Source organism: Dermacentor andersoni, chromosome 1, assembly GCF_023375885.2.
Source record: "Dermacentor andersoni chromosome 1, qqDerAnde1_hic_scaffold, whole genome shotgun sequence".
Classification (NCBI taxonomy): Eukaryota; Metazoa; Arthropoda; class Arachnida; order Ixodida; family Ixodidae; genus Dermacentor; species Dermacentor andersoni.
The window spans coordinates 267,619,896-267,632,998 of record NC_092814.1 but is presented as its reverse complement, the minus strand read 5'-3'; positions in this window follow the sequence as shown (position 1 = coordinate 267,632,998).

The window sequence follows — 13,103 nt, the reverse complement described above, 5'->3', positions numbered from 1 at the left end:
GTCCTGTATAAAGAGCGCTGTACAGATGTGAAGGAGAGACTTTAGGCAAAGTGATCTTGCCAAGGTTTTTGTTTTGACTTGGTATGCTTAAGAAGGGAGAGGTAGGGAAAATGTGGATTGTTTTGAGTGTTGGTGCAAGACAATGTGGGTGACGGGTTCCTGTGGGCAAAACAAATAGTTGCAGACGCTGACATGCTACTTTTTTTCTGTGTGGATAATTTGTTGAATATGCCTCGCATGTCACAAGAACCTGCCCTTTGAGACTTTGAGTACATACTGTGTAGGTTTTCATATGACTGCAGTGTTGACAGTAACATTTTAACCACTTTTTTTATGAACTGGTGTACTGCTTTGGGGAAGCATCACTGTGATGCTATTGCAATTCTCCAGAGGCATTTACGAAAGCGGCTTTGCCATTGGAGCAAAAGCCACCTTGCACATTGTTCTAATGTTATCTTCAGAGGCCTCATCTAGTTCTTTTTATTGTTAAGAGTCCTCTCAAGCATGGTGGCCAAAGGTTTATACAATATGCTTTAGAGATTCAAAGTTGCTTGTCAGTGTCGCTGCCCCTTTTAGGGCTCAAAGTTCTAGAGGTGAAACATGCTGAAGCAATGGTGTTGTCATGAACATTTTACAATAGTTTCTGCTCACCTTTTTTTTTTTTTTTCTATTGAAGTGCTTTCCTCCCCCTCTTTTTTTTCTTTTTTTAAGGACTGTCTACTGTGTACATAATTGCATTCCCAGAAATGTGAAAGCTTGACTTGCTAGATAAAGAAAACCATTGCCAATGCCACAACTTTTGTCTTTCTTTCTTGTCACACACTGCTTGTACAGTAGTAACTTTTGGAGCAGTTTCATCTGGTTATCTGCAACATTTGGCTGGTTCAGCATTCTGATTGTTTTTGTTGTGCCACATATCTCCTTTCATCTTTGCAGAAACATTATTCAGTTAGGCCAACTATGGTGTTGCACTGCTAATTGCAAGGTTGAGGGATCAAATCCCTGCCATGGCAGTGCATTTCGATGTGGGCTAAATGCAAAAACACTCGTGTAGCGTGCATTCGGTGCCCGTTTTTATTGAACACCTGGTGGTCAAAAATAATCTGGATTCTACGTCGTGCCTCGTAATTAAATTCTGGTCAAGGCATGTAAAGCTTCAGAATTTAGTTATATTTGCTATGTTGTGCTTGGTGCAGTGCATACCGGCGCCCAGAATAGTTGGCCATTCACTTTTCACTGTGCTGCTGCTCCTTTGCCTAATAGGCTGTGAATGTGCTTCTCTCAACAGTTCAGATAAAGTTGCCAGTGGTGGTATAGTATTCCACATGCAACATTCATTTAATGTGCAATTTCTGGTAAAAATTAGAATTATCCATCACCATCTTTTAAAAGCAATAAGAGTTGCATTCAGTGGTGGCTGCCAGTTCTTTCCCCCATTTTTAAGGCATTGAACCGTCCCTAAAATTGTGTATGGAAATTTAACATGTAAAGTCAGCTGCGTTCTCATTGACATGGTAAAGGATTGGGATCGAAATTTTTGCCAGGCACTTGGAAAGGTTGACACACAGTTACCTACTTTTGTAAGACTATTTTAATGCTTGAGAGGTGGAACCAAGTTTGAAACACAAGTCTATAAAGTTCAATAAAGAATAATCTTTAATTTGTTAAAGGATAAATAGAGTTCACGCTAGTGACCTTTGAATACAAACATTATATGTTATAGAGTGGCACTTAGAGCCACATTAAACAAGCTAAATGGCACTAGTAAATTCCTGTACAGTACACTTGAGCAAGAAATAAGATGGCAAAAGTGAAAGGTGAAGTCAAACTAAAATATGCAAGAAATTGCATTATGCACAGGGAAAAAGAAAACTTGATTTAATATTGCTAGCCACATGCTCTTTTCTACAGAGCAAAAGAATCTCTTGCGTGGCAATAAATGTACTGCATGAAATTCAGTGCAAGGATGTAGTAAGGGACATGGACAAGCGCTTCTTATTGAATTTCAATTGGCTCGGATGCTTGGGTGAAACTGGCACCACCTTTGAATGGCCACACAACCAGCATGCGAGAATAGACTCTCGGAATTAAGTTGATTAAATGAAAGGTAGCCATCAATGAAGATTGTTTTGCAGGGTGCTTTTAATCTATTAATTTTTCAATATTAGCAACCTTAGTGCAGGATAATGCGTGTATTTGGTGCACTTTCAACCGCAAATAGTTGTATTTAATTCTGTTCGTTCCATAGCAGTGTAGCATCCCTCAGTCTACTACGAAATGCTAAACTTTAGTTGTTGATACAAATGGTGTTTTAGTCAACAAAGCTGGCTTTATTGTGCTTCCTCCTCATGTCGTGCATAAGGTATTACACAGTTCAGTTTCTATAAAATGAAAAAGTAATTTAAACAAAAATCAGATTGAAACTGCACTGGGCAACTTGTAAAGGCAGCTGCTTGGAATGTCAGTAAGGGCTTTAGGCATTTCTTGGAAATAGGAAGGAAATGGCGATGTGTCGAGACAAGGTGTTCTGTTGCAATTAAATTTGAATGTACTTTTGCTGTGCCAATTTTATTTGCATGATAAACTTAAAACATTACTTGATAGGATTGCTGCCAAATTCTTTATGCCAGCAGATCAACTGAACAAAAGCATTCTTGTTAATAATGTGAGAAACATTTGAATAGTCGGAAGGGCTAAGGTGAGAGTTTCGTACACTGTAAAGATAGCCCAACAAGGTGTCAACTACGTTGCTACTACTCCCTTGCCAAAGTTGTGACTGGCAATTGCACATCGACCTCTGGAAGGAACCTGAGGAGATAGACACAGATCACGGTTGCGCATGTCAATCTTCAAAATTTTCTAAGGAAAAGTGCACTACTATGTCCTACTGTTTGGTGCCTGTAACCAAATTTCCTAGGAGGACATATAGTACAAACTTATTAGAGGTTTGCTAGCCTCAATGAATTGTCATTTACCCATAAATTAAGCTATATTTCTAAGAATTTGATTTGTATCATGATTCCAAAGACTTGTGCAGATGTAGCACTTGCCTTGCTGGTACGCTAACTAGAAAAGTGTGGTAGCTGTTGTGCCAGGAGCAGAATAGCGAGCTGGGCACCGAGGGGCCGAAGTGCAGTAGTGCTAATGCTGTGAATTATTCCATCTGTGTTCCCTCTGTACTGTCGTGGCAACCTGTGCGAACTTGGCTACGTGGCTCACTGGGACGAGGGAAGCAGATAAGCTTTAGGTAGTGCTCGCAACTGGACTGCTGTGCTGGTATGCGTACGTTGATCTGCAGTGCAAGTGCTGTAGAAAGCGGCACCGCGAATTCACAGCTGTGCTACCTTGCTTCCTGTCGACAAGGCATGTTGGAATTTGCTGCTGTCGCACCATGTGGTTAATAGGAAGAAGAGTTCTGATTGAGATTTTATCAAAGCCCACTGCAATCGATTTCCGTTCATTTGACCCTGACACGACCGACGAAATTGGTTGAATTATCGGGTGGGTCGAATTAAACAAGATAAAAGAAAAAATTCCAAAACATGCCGCTGATTCATTCGCAGTGTATGTTCCATATTCTAACACGCCCGCGAGTCAAACGCGCGCCTGATTTTTAGTTAGGAAATTTGGGCCAGGATCTAGTGCGTATAACACGAGGACTGGTTTTCTAAAGTTAGCTTCGCCGCAATACAGCGGTGCTATGCGGTAAAGCATTAGAACGCGGTTTTTGCTTCGTATCGGATTGTGTCGTGCAGGCAATTTTGGGCCAAGTTTTCTTTGACAAAAACACGATCGTGTGCATTAGAACCTGCTAAACGCCGTAACCATACATTGGGAACTACCATTAGTGCTTGAAAAATCTTAGGCCAGGCCGCAAATGGACGTTTTCGACGGTAGATGGCGTGTGTTCAACCACGGTTCAACGCACTGTCCGCTAAGCTCCGCCGAGAGAGACGCTGACGTGAGAGATTGGGTCACCTTATGGATCAGGCGCGTGCGTGCCGATTGGTCAAGTTCGAATTATTCGACGAAGGCCAATTTCAGGATCAAAGTAACGAAAGTTTGGGGCCATAGAAATGCATGGGTGCCAGCTGGACCTTCGGTTGTAATCGAATTAACCGAAATCTACTGTGGTAGACTACGTGTTATTTGATGAATTAGAGAAGTCTGCTTGCTATTTGATGCCAATACACGAAAAATTGCATCGCGACTGGACGCTCGAGGCACTTTGCGTTTATTCGCGGGCTTCTTGCTTGCTTGGGCGAAATGCGAAAACACCCGTGTGCTTCGATTTAGGTGCACGTTAAAGAACCCCAGGTGGTCGAAATTTCAGGAGTCCTCCACTACGGCGTGCCTCTTATTCAGAAAGTGGTTTTGGCACGTAAAACCCCATATATTTCTTTTTTCTTGCTTGCGTGGAAAAACACTTTTATGTAGCACGTACTGAGCAACAGAAAGCTGTAACGGGAGTTTTTCATGTTGTTCTGCAATTTTCCCATTCACGCTTTTCGTATAGTTATACTTCAAAAGTGATTACTAATTGAGGCTAGTTATGTAATTAAGCGAAATGCAAAAGAAAATTTTAGTCCCTCCAAGCGACGACTATAATATGAAGATTATAAGACACGTAGCACAGTCTAGTTGCACCGGCGGTACGCGGAACACTGATCGCGCGCACAGCCAACACAAGAGCGTTTTCTAGTCCTCCTCTTCACTACAATGGCCCCCGGGAGAGAAGAGGAGCCATCCTGGCGACTCACGGCGTAGGTAGGATGAGGGGGTCATAGTACGGCTTAAGTCGGTTTACATGAACCGTGTCACGCCCGCGATACCTAAGGTCGGGTGATGGCGTCACAGGTTCTACAACGTAGGTGACAGTGGAGGTACGGTCTATGACGCGGTAGGAGCCATCATAGCGTGCAAGGAGTTTGGTTGAAAGGCCAGGGCTGTGAGGCGGGACCCACAACCAAAGGAACCAGTCGGGAAAAGTGCTGTAAGCGCGCCACTGTCACGCCGCAGCTTTTGACGACCTTGACAAGCGGTCGTAAGGGTTCGCGCGAGCTGCCTACAGTCCTCGGCGTATTTGGCGGCTTCAGACACAGGCGTGCATTCGGAAACGTCGGGTTGGTATGGGAGCAGTGTGTCCATAGTACACGAGGGCTCTCGTCCATGCAGCATAAAAAAGGGCGAAAAGACAGTGGTAGCTTGTGTGACCGTATTATAGGCATACGTGACGAACGGCAAAACAGTGTCCCAGTTAGTGTGGTCCGAGGCGACGCACATAGTCAACATGTCGCCGAGTGTGCGGTTGAACCTCTCTGTCAAGCCGTTCGTTTGCGGGTGGTAGGCTGTAGACTTGCGGTGAACGATGCTGCATGCAGCGAGAAGGGCTTGGATTACTTCGGACAGGAAGACACGCCCCCTGTCGCTGAGCAATTCGCGTGGTGCGCCGTGTCGAAGAACGAAGTTCCGCAAGATAAAAAACGCAACTTCGCGCGCATAGGCTGCCGAGAGTGCGGCAGTCTCGGCGTAGCGCGTCAAGTGATCGACACCTACAATTATCCATCGGTTACCCGAGGTGCTGCAGGGAAGTGGCCCGTATTTGTCTATGCCGACGCGATCGAAGGGCCGAGCCGGACAGGGCAGCGGCTGTAGCTTACCAGGAGGGCGCTGTGGAATTTTACGCCGTTGGCACGCCGTGTAAGCGCGCACGTACTGGCACACGAAGTGATACATGCCGTGCCAGTAGAAACGCTGCCTTAGCCGAGTACGTTTTCAGAACGCCTGCGTGACCATTATGAGCAGCAGCATGAAAATAAGCGCATATGTCAGAACGCATGTGTCGTGGTATCACAAGGAGCCATTTGCGACTATCAGGCAAGTAATTTCTGCGGTAAAGGACGTTGTCGCGTTGAGCAAAGTGAGCAGCTTGGCGACGAAGTGTTCGAGAAGAGGGTGTGACGGATGGGTCGTGGAGGAAATTCAGCATAGTTGAAAGCAGGGGATCCTTACTCGTCCGGCATATCAGCGACGTTGAAGGCTGACATGGATGCAAGGAGTGAAGATACTGAAGCCACATCAGAAGGTATCAGTGATCGGGAAAGCGCATCGGCGTCAGAGTGCTTTGTGCCCGATCGGTAGACAACGCGGATGTCATATTCTTGTAAGCGAAGGGCCCATCTGCCTAGCCGACCTGACGGATCCCTCAACGAGGACAGCCAGCAAAGGGAATGGTGGTCGGTGACAACGTCAAAAGAGCGATCATATATAGATATGGACGAAATTTGACGAGAGCCCAAATAATGGCCAAGCACTCCTTTTCTGTTACAGAGTAGTTGGCTTCTGCCTTCTGTGAGGTACGGCTCGCGTATACGCGACGATGTACTCGTCATAGCCGTCTTTCCGTTGTGCGAGGACTGCACCAAGTCCGATGCCGCTGGCGTCGGTGTGTACCTCTGTAGGCACTGTGGGATCATAGTGTCGAAGAATCGGTGGCGAAGTAAGTAGGCGACGTAGTTGCTTGAAGGCTTCGTCACAGGAAGTTGACCACGCGGAGATGCCGTTGGTAGCGGTAAGCAAATTGGTCAGTGGTGCAATGATTGTTGCAAAATTGCGCTCAAAACGCCGAAAGTAAGAGCAGAGCCCTATAAAGCTGCGGAGCGAGTAGTGGGCATCGGAAACTCTGCGACCGCACGAAGCTTGGCTGGGTCAGGAAGCACACCGTCCTTCGATACAACGTGTCCCAATATTGTTAACTTGCGGGCAGCAAAACGGCACTTTTTGATGTTGAGTTGGAGGCCAGCAGAAGTGAGGCAGGCCAGTATCTCACGCAAGCGAACGAGGTGCGTTGGGAAATCTGGCGAAAACACCACGATATCATCAAGGTAGCACAGACATGTTTTCCATGAGAAGGATGGTGTCCATCATACGCTCGAAAGTAGCGGGCGCGTTGCAGAGCCCGAATGGCATTACGGTAAATTCGTACAAGCGATCGGGCGTGACGAAAGCTGTCTTCTCACAGTCATTTTCTGCCATCGGCACTTAATTGCCAATAGCCGGAGCGAAGATCCAAAGATGAGAAGTACTCCGCGCCTTGTAACGAGTCGAGAGCGTCATCTATCCGAGGTAGCGGATAAACATCTTTACGAGTGATCTTATTGAGTCGATGGTAATCCACGCAGAAGCGTATTAATTGACCCGTCCTTCTTGCATACTAATACTACAGGAGACGCCCAAGGACTGTGGGAAGGGCGAATGACGCCACGGTGCAGCATATGGTCGACTTGCTCGTTAATGATCTGTCACTCGGCTGCCGACACGCGGTATGGTCGCTGGCCGAAATGAGGATGGGAACCAGTGTGGACGCTGTGGGTGACGGTTGCCGTGCGCCCCAGTGATGGTTGTTCACAATCAAACGACGAAAGAAAATTCTGAAGAAGCGCGAGGACTTGCTGGCGATACGGAGGCGGCAGATCGGCGTCTACAACAGATTCGAGAACGTCTGACGACGCCGACGAAAATGATGATGATGACGTGCTCAGCACGGGAAAAGTGAGGGCGTCGAGCTCGTAACAGGCCGCGTCGTCGGAAGCATCGAGAATGTGAAGCGGGTCAAGGGGCTGAACACGACCTAGTGATTCGCCGCGCAGTAAGGCCACAGGGTAGTGAGACGGGTTACACACAAGCATAGAGGATAATCCAGATACATTGGTGAGGACAGCAAACGGGAGAGGTAGCGCCTTGCGACGGTGTAAAAAGTACTGTAGCGTTTGGCGCGGTAGAGCAAGAGACGGGCACAAGCACAGACATTTCGGGTGGTACGTCCGTATCGGACACGACGGTGAGCTTGGAGACTTTATCTTCAGAAGGGTCAGGCAGTGGGGCATCGGCAAGCGGGAAAAGCGCCACTTCGGCCCGGGCACAATCGATGATGGCACGATGGTGAGACAAGAAGTCCCAGCCGAGAATGTCATGTGAACATGAAGACAACAAAAAAAATTCAACAACATAGACAATGCCGTCTATGACCACCCTTGCAGTACATTGAGCAAGCGGGGCTATATGCTGCGCAGTCGCGGTGCGTAGAAGCATACCAGACAACGGCGTTGTGACCTTGTGGAGGTTACGACAAACCTTTTCGTCGATAATAGAAACTGCAGTCCCAGTATCAATAAGCGCAGTTGCGGCGGTTCCTTCGACCAAAACGTTCAATATATTGCGCGGCGACTGTGCCGGCCTTGTAGAAATCGCGAAGCTTGCAGTTTGTGCCTGCGGAACTGCGGTAACTAGTTTCCCTCGCTAGGTGACTGGTGGCGACGTAAGGGGGAAAGCGAGCGACGACGCGGTGATGGCGAAAGATGGGTGCCGACAGGGCGTCGAGGAGGCGGCGAGAACTCTAGGTTGGAAAGCATCGCATGCCCGGTAGAATCGTAGGAATAGTTATACCCAGGCGTTGCGACAGCAGCGTTAGTAGGTGGCATGCGACGATGGCAGAAGCGCGCGACATGGCCGGCGACACCGCAAGCGAACCATATATGGGCCGGTTGTCGCTTGTGCGCTAATGTGTCTGAACTGGGCTTCGAGACGGAATTGGAGGCGACGCGGGAGGAGGTGCAGCTTGACGAAGCAGTGGCGCAGGAAACGCGAACGTCTGCAGCGCAGGTCTCGCGGCGACTTCGGCACAGGTCAGAGGTGCAGCCACGGGAGGGCAGGGTTGAACTAAAGGTAGCGACTCGGCAAGTTCCTCGAGAAGGGCCCGCCTAATGGGAGCAGCCAGAGATGTGTCAGGCTGGGGAGGTCGATCGTTGAGAGGCAGCATAGAGAGTTGGCGAGCCACCTCCTCACGAATGAAATCCTTAATCTCAACAGAGAGCAATGATGCTGGCGTGGAGTTGGAGCGAAGCGTGAGGCCCGATCGAGAGTCGCCAGGTGCAACAGCGCTGCGCGCAAGGACCCTTTGTCGACGCAGCTAGCTCATCGAAGCTCTGGCAAAGAGCGACGACAACAGCGACAGAAGTAGAGTTTCGCGCCAGAAGCATTTGAAATGCGTCGTCTTCGATGCCTTTGAGGATGTGCTTCACCTTGTGCTCTTCACTCATGGTGGAATCGACGAGGGCGCAAATATCCATGACATCCTCTATGTATCTGGTGTAAGTCTTGCCGGACTGTTGAGCGCGCTGGCGGAGGCGCTGTTCAGCACGGAGTTTTCGCAAGGCCGGGCGGCCGAAGAGCTTCGCGAATGCTGTTTTGAAAGCGGACCAGGTTTGTAGGTCCCGTTCGTGATTGTGGAACCAGAGGTTCGCAACGTCACCACGATAGAAGATGACGGTGCGTAGCTTCGTCGGGTCATCCCACTTGTTGTGATAGCTGACGCGCTCGTAGGTATAGAGCCAATCCTCCACGTCAGTGGAGAGTTTTAGAATAGGGGTCCCAAACGTTTTGGGGCTCCAAAGAAATAGCGTCGAAGCCACTGCGCATGCGCGAGACGCAATCTCCGTTTGGGTTTTGCGTTGGGAACGCTATTTCACCGATTTAGCGGCAGCCCAAATAGCGGCCCCAAAAGCTTTGTGTCAGCAAACATGGCGGCACTCATCGAAGCATAGAGTTTCTCACTATATATATGCATCGAAGCGACGGCTCTAACCTAGCACCAAACTGGGTTCGATTCGTGGTAACGCGTGAGATTCGCAAGCTAGGAGAAGAGACTGCGGTTATCGCTTTCTCTCAACTAGCGTGTGTTATGAAGATTGATTCATTAGACGCCGCTGATACCGAATTCGATTGTGGATATTATAGCTCGTAGGCCTAACACGGCTAAGCTTGGCTGGTGAAGGTACATAAAGTTGGTTTGCTCAAAACTAAGCGCAACTAATTGTTTGCTGCTTACAGAATAACCTCTATGTTGTAATTAAACGCGAATACACGCAAGTCAAAATTACTATTCCTTTCATAAAATGGTATAATTTATTTAATTATTTCTAATAGCTTTTCTTTGACGTCGTAGTGGCGCTGTCAGCGCAAGACGCTATCCGCAAACGCAAAGCCGTATTCTAAAACTCTTCACTCCTGCGTGCCCCAACGCTAACACCCGCAAAGCTCTTTGGAACCCCAAACTATTGGGGGCCCTATTCTAAAACTCTTTAGTCTCACCTGATCCGCTAAAACAGGAGGGTCCCGCTGCCGCTGGACGGCGCCGCACATGATAGGAGCGGCGGATGCTCCAAGCGGATTGTTGGGAGCCTCGTTCATGGTAGCGGCTGGAGCAGTTGTCAAAGTTCGGCTGCGAAGTTCCAGGGTGAGGTCAGGGAGTGCAGCACCTTCCACCAAATGTAAAATGAGGAATTATTATGACACTAGGCACAGTCTAGTTGCACCGGCAGTACACGAACGCTGATCGCGCGCACAGCCGACACAAAAGTGTTTTCTTCGTCCTCCTCTTCACTACACGACAAACAACATTACCTTGATTCTGTCCAGCTATGTGGCATTTGCGTGTTTTTAAAGTTTGGCATAAGTTACATGGGACACTCGGTATTCAATGCGACCAGTTCAAAATGAGCGCCGAAAGCGCACAGGCTTCCTTCGTCTTCGTTTTGGCGCTTCGTCAGCGGTCAGAGCGATGCGTTGTCCCGCATAGTTACATAAACAACCTACGTATACGTATCTCTGCCTTTCTCTAAATAACTCTCTCTCTCTCTCTTTTACATATACGTATGCCATTATAGGTCAACATACTGGGTGCCTGAGCTAATGTTTAGCCAAGATTTAAAACTATGCTGAAGCATTCTTGAAGGACGTGGCCAAATGCATGCTGTTGGTCATTGTATGGAGCAACTCACAGTTTTTAAACGTGTAAGCATTTCTATGGGAAACGAGAAATTTTTCCGCCCGTCACGTAAGTCGAATGTACTGGCTCATGCCCTCCTAAACAATGTCTCCTACACCCGTAAGCAAGCAAGCACGCAAACAAGCAAGCAAGCAAAACGCAATAGCTCATAACCACGTAAGGCAGAGGACATACAAGTGATCAGCAAAGTGAAGCGAACAGTGCATACATTCATTGAAATCGCCCGTACAATAGACAGAACAGCATACGTTTCAATAAAGCATTGCATACCCACTTCGGCAACTCTAGTGATGGCTTTGCAACAGCTTTGCAGGACATCCAGGTTGATAACGACCGATGAGGGTTGATAAGGGCTTATGCTGGTGGAATTATGTTTCATAACATTGATAATGACACTAGGCTGCGTAGAGATGAACAATTGGCACAATGCTTACGCATACTTAGACAACTCCCAAAGGAGTTTCTGCGTGAATTTACTGAATTATATTGAAGTACATAACTGGAGAGGAATACTTAACCAGCTTCGCAAGTGTTATCTGTAGCGTAAAATTTTCAGTAACAATTATGGTTGTAAAGCGTTCTATAGAAAACGTCTACTTCAGCACCTTCGAACTTTCTACTTCTTAGGTATTAATATCTTTTTCTGCGTCATAAAGATTAAAGCCGGCTAAGCCCTACTGATCCATGTGCCGATTTCTGTTAATTATGGCCGTTTTAAGATTTGCTTGAAAGCAGCGCTTACTTCAATGAGCCATATAAGTTTGTATTTGGGCATTCTCGAAATGTTCTGAATTTGTTAGGCATTCTTGTAAAAGCAATACCTCAAGCAAATAATGAAATGATGGCTGTATTACAATATATAGGCGGAGAAAAGCTGCGTGGAAAAAGCCTTCTACACAACCTGTGCCCGACGAACTGGAACGATTATAAATACATAGCGACAACATTCAAGCTCACCGTTTCTGAAGCGATTGAAGGATGATTATAACATCAGAAATTTTGATTTCCTTCCCAAACAGGCAACAGAGATGCCTTGTTTCGTTTTCTTGGATCGCGGAAGATGATACAACCGTCCATTAATGCCAACTCGTCCTGTTCTCACGCCGAGGGAAATCGTCGAGTCGTTGGCAGAAATCGCCAAAGGGCTATAGAAAGCTGTTTCTCCTCTTGCCTTCCTTTTCGTCCTTTAGTGCTCAGTCCTGTGGTTGATTTCGAGGAAGTGTCACTACCTGGACTGTCGTCAGTGGTTATACGCTTTCCTGCTGCTGCCCTGGCTCCGTGTGGTGTCATCACGACAATGACAAACATATAATTGTATGAGGTGTATCCTGATGACGTATTGCCTCTTAATTTGGTACTCATTCTATGTAAAGGCTTGCATATAATTTCAGTGGAAACTCGTCAAGGTAATATTATTGCTCGAAAATCAAGGGCGCGGACATAAAATTATAGTGAGCAACATTCGGCCTATGTTGTTAGCGTCAAACCTTGTTAAAGGGCCCCTCACCAGGTCTGGCCATTTTGAATTGACAGGCACAGAGCATACAATGCGCGCCAACGATCGAGTTTGCAAAGAATTGCATCGCTACGTGCCGCGGAAAGGTCTGAAATTTCAATCCGAACGCCGTTTTTCCTTCTCCTAGCGGCCGTTGCGCTCCAAGCCGGACGGTGACGTACTCGCGCCCCTGCGCCTACGTACTCGGGTCCGCAGTGTGACGTCGCTCGTGGTGACACGTGACTTCGAGAATTATTCAAAGCACCATCTGTTATTTGCGTGACCTGTTGCTTGAATTGACGAATTTAAGTTTAGAGAAATAATAAAACACAAACGCAATGTCTGCGTGTTTTTTTGTTTTACTTCGCACCGAAGCAAGAAAGATGTACTTCCGTTTCGTCTGCTTGTTCGCACGGTCGTGCAGTCACGTGCGCAGGTACCCAAACTATGCCATCTTCTACCGTGTTCCAGTGCGTGATCACGCTTTGCAATCCGCTTGTTCTGCCTCAGTGTTCAAGTAGCACTGAATACCGCTAGTATTGTGTCCTTGTGCACAGCGCGCAAAATTGTGCGCTGCGCGAACGAGACAACAGCTCGCGCGCGACGCCGTCAGCGGCGCGCGCGAGCTGTAGCGCCGAAAAAAAAGCGAGGAGTGAGTGAGTGAGTGAGACAACTTTATTCGGTCCACAATAGACGCGAGTAAACTCAACGTCACCTGGCTAGGCCCACTCGGAGACCATCAGATCAAACCTGACGGCCCTC